The 7,466-nt window shown below is 51.1% G+C and overlaps 1 long non-coding RNA gene across 1 annotated transcript; it reads left to right on the top strand.

Moving 5' to 3' along the window:
- Nucleotides 1-1,915: 1,915 nt before the first annotated feature.
- LOC103879589 lies at nt 1,916-3,857 on the top strand. The gene is made up of 2 exons (XR_640292.4): nt 1,916-3,015; nt 3,437-3,857. It is a non-coding gene; the product is annotated as an uncharacterized LOC103879589 (long non-coding RNA).
- Nucleotides 3,858-7,466: the final 3,609 nt, after the last annotated feature.

The following is a 7,466-nucleotide window of genomic DNA, read 5'->3' on the forward strand; positions in this document are numbered from 1 at the left end:
GGAGCTGAAGACACAGCAGATGAACAGGACAGACCAGCCTCTGTTCTCACGGTGCTTGCATGGCAGGGGGAGAACAGGTCATTTTTGTGGTTGACACTGTTGGTTGACCAAATGCTCCGGGATCCCTTTGCTCATTTCTGTGTGTTTGTCCCTCAGCTTCTGTGTGCTTTTTTCTTTTTTTCTTTTTTGAGATGGAGTCTCACTCTGTTGCTCAGGCTGGAGTGCAATGGCGTGATCTGGGCTCACTGCAACCTCTGCCTTCCGGGTTCAAGTGATTCCCCTGCCTCAGCCTCCCATGTAGCTGGGATTATAGACACGCACCACCACACGCAGCTAATTTTTGTATGTTTGATAGAGACGGGGTTTCACCATGTTGGCCAGGCTGGTCCCAAACTCCTGATCTCAGGTGATCCACCTGCCTCAGCCTCCCAAAGTGCTGGGATTACAGGCGTGAGCCACTGCAGCTGGCCCTGTATGCTTTGTGTCTGAGAATGAGCCTGCGCCTGTGACTCTCTTTAGAGGACTGCCCTGGGCTGTGAGAGCTGGTGTGCCCAACCCATACAGAGAACCAGAAGTATGCTGAGAGTTCATGTTTCCCCAGAGGCAGCCCTTAGCCCAGGACTGATGAGTGTTGGAGAATGGAAGTCCTGCTCCCTCGCCTTGAGTTGGGACATCTCTTAAGATGTCATTTCTACTCCAGGGCCTCCCATAGGGCCAGGCTAAGGCTGGGGCTTTGCTTGAAATTGCCTCCCTGGTTAGCTTCCTCCCTTCTCTGTCCTGCCCCCTTATCAGTTTCTTCTGGGAGCACCTTCTTGAATCACCAGCATACAAATCCTCATAGCAGGGTTTGCCTCTGGGGAGCCTCACTTACAACACCTACCTGAAACCCACCTTTTCTTTCCTCAGTGGGCGGAGCCTCTGTTTTGTTCTCAGCTCTTTCTCCTCTCCACAGGACTCAGCACGAGTACTGTTGGTCTGACTGGTCACACTCGATTTGCCCTGAATAGCGTTAGCTGGGAGCAGGTGACTCAGATGTGGCCAAGGACACAGGATGGGATATGGGTGGGGGGACTTCTGGGAATGCTTTTCTTTTTCTTTTCTTTTTTTCTTGAGGCAGAGTCTGGTTCTGTCGCCCAGGTTGGAGAGCAGTGACATGATCTCGGCTCACTGCAACCTCTGCCTCCCGGGTTCAAGCAATTCTCATGCCTCAGGCTCCTGAGTAGCTGGAATTACAGGCACATGCCACCATGCCCGGCTAATGTTTTGTAGTTTTAGTAGAGATGGGGTTTCACCATGTTGGCTGGGCTGGTCTCGAACTCCCTACCTCAAGAGATCTGCTCACCTCAGACTCACAAAATGCTGGGATTACAGATGTGAGCCACCACGCTGGCTTGGGAATGGTTTTCTTAAAATGATAGGCAGAGGACAAATCTACTTCTCCCACTGGACACATGGCCACGTGCAATGGCAGGAACCTTGGCCAGTGCACTGAGGAAGCCAACACACCAAGGATGGTGCGGCTCAAAGGCGAAGGCACCTGTGCTCCACATGATGCCCGGGAGGCTCAGATTGCCAGCCTGGAGCCCCCACCTCAGAATGCCTTGTTCTGTGAAATGAGAAATCCCCTATTTGGCAAAGCCATTTTGAGTCTGGTCTGTTGTTATTTGCAACTAAAAATATCCCAGTGGATATGATTTTATTTACTTATTTTATTTTATTTTATTTTAGAGACAGAGTCTTGCCGTGTCACCTAGCCTGGAGTTCAATGACGTGGTCTCCTCCTCTCGGGTTCAAGTGATTCTCCTGCCTCAGCCTCCTGAGTAGCTGGGATTACAGACGTCTGCCACCACGCACAGCTAATTTTTGTATTTTTAGTAGAGACGGGGCTTTACCATGTTGTCCAGGCTGGTCTCGAACTCCTTACCTCAGGTGATCCGCCCACCTTGGCCTCCCAAAGTGCTGGGATTGCAGGCGTGAACCACCACGCCTGGCTTGACACAGTGGATATGATTTTAGATAGTGATAAGTTGCCATGCAAGATGGGTTCCTTCTGGGTCTCTGTTTAGTCTGCCAGGTGGGTCCCATTGGACTTCCGTCATGTACTAGGTTTGGGATAAATTACACAATGTCATATGGCATGGGGTAAGGAATAGGCTTCATTGGAGAAACAGAAAATTAACAAGGTAGAGTCAATAAACAAAACAAATTGAAGGTATGGGGTCAGATAGCAGTGGGAAGGACTTCAGGTGTCCTGGGAATGTAACATCATATTATTTATCCTCATGTCTCCTGAAACAGCTTTTTCTGTTTGCTCTTTGGTCTCTAAAAATCTTGTTTCCTTCTTTGCTATGGCCATCGGGAAGCTCAGTGTTAATTTGTGGCACTTCTCATTTACTGTTAGTACCTTATAGTATGTAAGTTTATGTTGTCCCTTTTGCCTGACATTATCTTATTTTTCCTTCACTCCAATTTCCTCATCTATCTGTTTTTATTCTGTTGGGCTCTGCCTATTTCTGTAAGTTCCATCAGTTATTCTTCATAGTGAAGCAGGATACGCCTGAATCCATCCATCCATCCCCTGAAGCTGCACTTAGAACCTCCCTGAGGATGGTGGCTGCTAAGTGGCTCTGAAGAGCCTCCCCAGGCATCTGGCAGGCTGGGGAAAAGCCGAGAAAGGCCTCTTTCTCTGCAGCTTCAAGGAGGTATTTATTGGCTGCCTTTCAGGCACATTTTAGCTGTCATCCAACATTCTCAACCTTAGTCCCCTTCTCTAGGCTAAAGGGAGAATGATGGTCCTACCCCAGTCTCCCAGATGCCAGGTCTGGGAAAGGGAGTGGAAAATCCTTTGAAATTCCCAATAAATAAATAAAAATAACGTGGAGGGCTCATCACCATGGAGACCAAAGGCTTGGTTGGTCGTCATGGTGACCCTCGGATAGGCTGTCAGCCTGGAATGATCAGCATCACTAGGAAAGGAGGGCCAAGAGGTGGAGAGACAGGACCGCATGCCACAAGGTGAGAGCCAGGTGCCGGCAGATGTCTCCAGGCAGGTCGAGAACAAGAGTGGGATGACATGGGGGTGCGGGAGGAAATCAAAGTGGGGGAGCACATTATCTTCTAGAACTTTCTTCCCGCCACGCTGCCCGCTCTTCCATCCACCTGATTCCTCTGTGCCCCGTGCCCCTGGGGCTGGGAGGAGAACCCGGCCTCCTCCTTGGCAGTGCTGCCAGGGAGTCTCCATGACAACCCCAGCCCCCACCTGTGGAAGCAGAGCCCTCAGCTAGGACCTCAAGGGAGTTGCCTGGGTAACCGGGCTCCCTTGCCCCACTTCCCCGCCAACCAAACCTCCTCGGCCCCTCCGCCTCTTTACGATGGGAGGGTGAGAGGATGGGGTCACCATGGAGACTCAGCTTCCCTCCCACTGCCCCCTTTCCAGAGCAGCTGTCACAAGATAACCGTCGGGAGGAGACCTGGGAACGAGGTGTCTGCTGGGCGAGGAGACAAATGACCAAGACCCTCTCTCTGGCGGAGGAAGAGCATCCTGGCTCTTTAAGAAGTGACACTTCTTGGGATGTTTGGGGCGTTGAGTGCAACTCCCCTCAGCCACCCCCTGCTGGAAGTCCTGGGCTCAGCGGTGGGCCTGGGGAAGGAGGTCTGGAGGAGGGACCTTCTCCCTCCCTGCCCGGCTGTACCCCTGCAGATGAGCTGTGGCTCTTTCAGCAACCGAGAACACTCAGGTGGTTAATGAGCATTTATTCCCAAACGAGGAGACAGTTACATGACGAGTTGTTATTTTATCTTGCTAATGAAAATACATAAAAAACAAAATGGCCAATTAGCAAGGCCATTCGTTCCCAGGTCTTGGCTGTTTCGTTCTGGAGAGGGAAATCATTCTCTGGGTTGGGGCTGGCCCCTCAGTCAACTGTGGTGGCCGCTGAGGCCCCTTCCCCTCACTCCTGCCCTTGTGGTCCCTGGTACCCTTGCCTTTGATTTCTGATGTGTGCTGCCAGCAGCCAGGCAACCCCTGCCCATGTTCCCCGCCAATCCCACTCTACAGCCTCCTCATTTCTTTCCTTTTCTTTCTTTCTTTCTTTTTTTTTTTTTTGAGATGGAGTCTCGCTTTGTTGCCCAGGCTGGAGTACAGTGGCGTGTGATCTCAGCTCACTGCAACCTCCGCCTCCCAGGTTCAAGTGATTCTTCTGCCTCAGCCTCCCAAGTAGCTGGGATTATAGGCATGCACCACCACACCCAGCTAATTTTTGTATTTTTAGTAGGGACGGGGTTTTACCATGTTGGCCAGGCTGGTCTTGAACTCCTGACCTCAAGTGATCCCCCGCCCCCCGCCTCGGTCTCCCAAAGTGCTAGGATTACAGGCGTGAGCCACCATGCCCAGTGGCTTCTCCTGTCTTTCCTTCAGCTGGCCAGACACCGCTGGGTTCTCTCATCCTTTCCTCACCACCTCCTTCTCTCACTCCTAATAAAATACCTCCTTTTCTTTGCTCTGCTCCCAACCAGACTTCCTCACTGTCCCCACTCTCATTTCTTTTTTTTTTTTTTTTTTTTTTTTGAGACAGAGTCTTACTCTGTTGCCCAGGATGGAGTGCAGTGATGCGATCTCAGCTCACTGCAACCTCCACCTCCCAGGTTCAAGTGATTCTCCTGCCTCAGCCTCCCGAGTAACTGGGATTATAGACACGTACCACCATACCCAGCTAATTTTTGTATTTTTAGTAGAGACGGGGTTTCCATGTTAGCCAGGCTGGTCTCAAACTCCTGACCTCAAGTGATCCACCCACCTCAACCTCCCTAAGTCCTGGGATTACAAGCGTGAGCCACTGCACCTGGCCCCCACCTCATTTCAACGTCAGTTAGAATTCCTCCTCTTCTAAGAAGTTTGCTCTGATAGAACAGACTACACCTGCCAAGAATGTTTACTTGCTCTCCATTCAGCCACGTTTCCAGGAAAGCGCCTCCTGAGCCTTTCTCTGTCTGGAGAATCTGGAGGCCTCCACCACCTATCCCTGCAAACAGAAATGCGGAGTTTGGGCTCCGGTCCTAGTGGCCTTGGTGTCTGCCTTGAGCCTGGAGCTCTCACAGATTCTGACAGCACCTCGGCCACTGTGGGTGCTCGGGGGATTCGTGGAGCCGTTAGGCCTTCTCTATGGCCGGTGAGATCTCCTGCTGCTTTCAGAGAAGTGAGATTGATACATTACATATTTGTGACCTGTTGAATTCAAGGGAGACAGTCAGGAGAGGAGAGAAAAGGCAGCCAGGGAAGGGGTGCTGAAAAGAGATCCCCGGCTGTCCCCGGCAAGCTTGGTGACCAGTGAGCACGACTCAAAATTGTAGTTTGACTGATTGCCTGCAAACACAAGGAAGCTGTGTCCCTGAGAGCTGGCGGGGAGGGCATGGGGTGGCACCTAGCAGCAAAAGAAAACAAAATAAACCTGTTATAATTTGCATCGTTGTGGAAAAGCAGGGCGCATGCAGGCGAAGTGGAGGAGCCACTGTGGGGGAGGCGGACACCAGGATGGGGGCCCTATGAGTGTAAATTAGAGAAACCAGAAAGACATACAGTCCCTGGGAACCTGGAAGCTACAGTGTTCCTGCTGTACCCTTACGTGTGTAATCTGCAAGGTGGGCACCACCATCCCCATTTTATGGATAGATAAATCAAGGCTCAGGGAAAAGACAGTATGTTCACTGGAAGGTTGTAAGCCAGAGGGATTAAGAGTTTGGAATCGAGAGGCACTCACCTTGCTTAGCTTTGAGTTTCTGCTTAGAGACTTTCCAGCCATGTGACATCGACCACACAGTCTCAACTTCAGTCTTCTTGTCTTCTCATCATAAACTTGGTTACGATTACTGGGAGGGCTGCTAGAAGAGTTATTAATACATGAAAAAATGTACATCAAAAGGACTTAGCATAGCACTTTGCACATAGTAAGAGCTCAAAAATGGTAACTATACAGCCGGGCACGGTGGCTCATGCCTACAGTCCCAGCACTTTGGGAGGCCAAGGCAGGCAGATCACTTGAGGTCAGAAGTTTGAGGCCAGCCTGGCCAACATGGTGAAATCCCATCTCTACAAAAGAAATTAGCCCTGTGTTGTGGTGCATACCTGTAGTTCCATCTACTTGGGAGGCTGAGGTGGAGGTTGTGGTGAGCCAAGATCACGCCATTGTACTTCAGCCTGGGTGACAGAGTGAGACTCCGTCTCAAAAAAAAAACAAAACAAAACCATTATCATGATGCATCTCCTGGGCAGACCTCATTCTATCCATCCATCCATCAGTTAATTTAGCCATCAAACTTTGATTGCCAAGTACATGGTACACAGGTGATGAAGGCACAGTCCTCGCAAGAAGAGGCTTGCAAACTAGTAAAAGAGACAGACACACAGACACATAATCAAATATGCGAGGATGGTAAGAGAGGTTTGAACAGAGCCTGTGGCAGGGGTGGGGATGGCCGATTCTCCTTGCAGACGGGTCAGGGGCTGCAAAGCTGACCCTCCAAACGTGAGGGATGGGAGTTTCCTCCGAGTTGGGAAGCGTGTGGCCGAGCTCACCTTTCTTCCTTGGCCTCCCTCCTCCACCTGTTCCAAGCAGCCCCTTGGATAATGGAGGTGGGTGGTCAATGATGGCAGCAGCTAATTTTCCTGTTCACAGGCTGCAGTGCCATGTGACCTGGCCCAGCTTCAGTGGGCGTGCTGCAGGCACCAGATGTCTCTTAACGTCTTCTCAGTTCAAGATTAATGAGGAGGGGCAGGGGTCCCCAAAAGACTGCCCTCCTCTCTCCACCTCCTGCGCTGTGGCCTGCCCTCCGAAATGCCTTGAATGCTTTTGGTTCATTGCCATGAGCAGGCTCAATTGCCTACCAGCGTGAGGACTGGAGTTTATGAACCCCAAACCCGAACACATGGTCTGGTGCGTACTTTGGCAATAGAACAGAATACCAAGATTGTCATGAAATTGCAAACAGATGGGAGGGAGGGGATACCTGTGTGGTATGGTTGAAGGGATTGAATGACATGGGCCCCCAGCAACAGCAACAGCACCCCACCTCCACACACACTTGCTCCCCACTCCCCACTCACTTCCTGATGCCTGGGGTTTCACAGTCCTTCCTTTGTCTAGAGTTTATTCATATAGTCGTGCCTCTGTGACTATGTCCGACAAAGTTATGGAGCCCTCCAGAATGCCAAGCCCTGTGCTAGGCAGGGAGGACCTGAAAATGAACAAAACTCAGCTCCTGCTCATGGTCACAAAACTCACCGTCGGCTGGGGCAAGAAAACTCACAAACAGTCGAACAAACCCAGCAAGGCTTGGAGTGAAGCACCATTTACAGGGCACCATTTACACTGGTGAGGGCGGCCTAAACTTGCGGAGGGCCAATCTCGAGGAGAGGGGAGACAGGGAAGGCTTCCTGGAGGAGGTGACTCCTCAGTTGGATGTTGAAGCTT

The sequence above is a fragment of the Papio anubis genome, chromosome 1 (genome assembly GCF_008728515.1).
Source record: "Papio anubis isolate 15944 chromosome 1, Panubis1.0, whole genome shotgun sequence".
NCBI classification, from domain to species: Eukaryota; Metazoa; Chordata; class Mammalia; order Primates; family Cercopithecidae; genus Papio; species Papio anubis.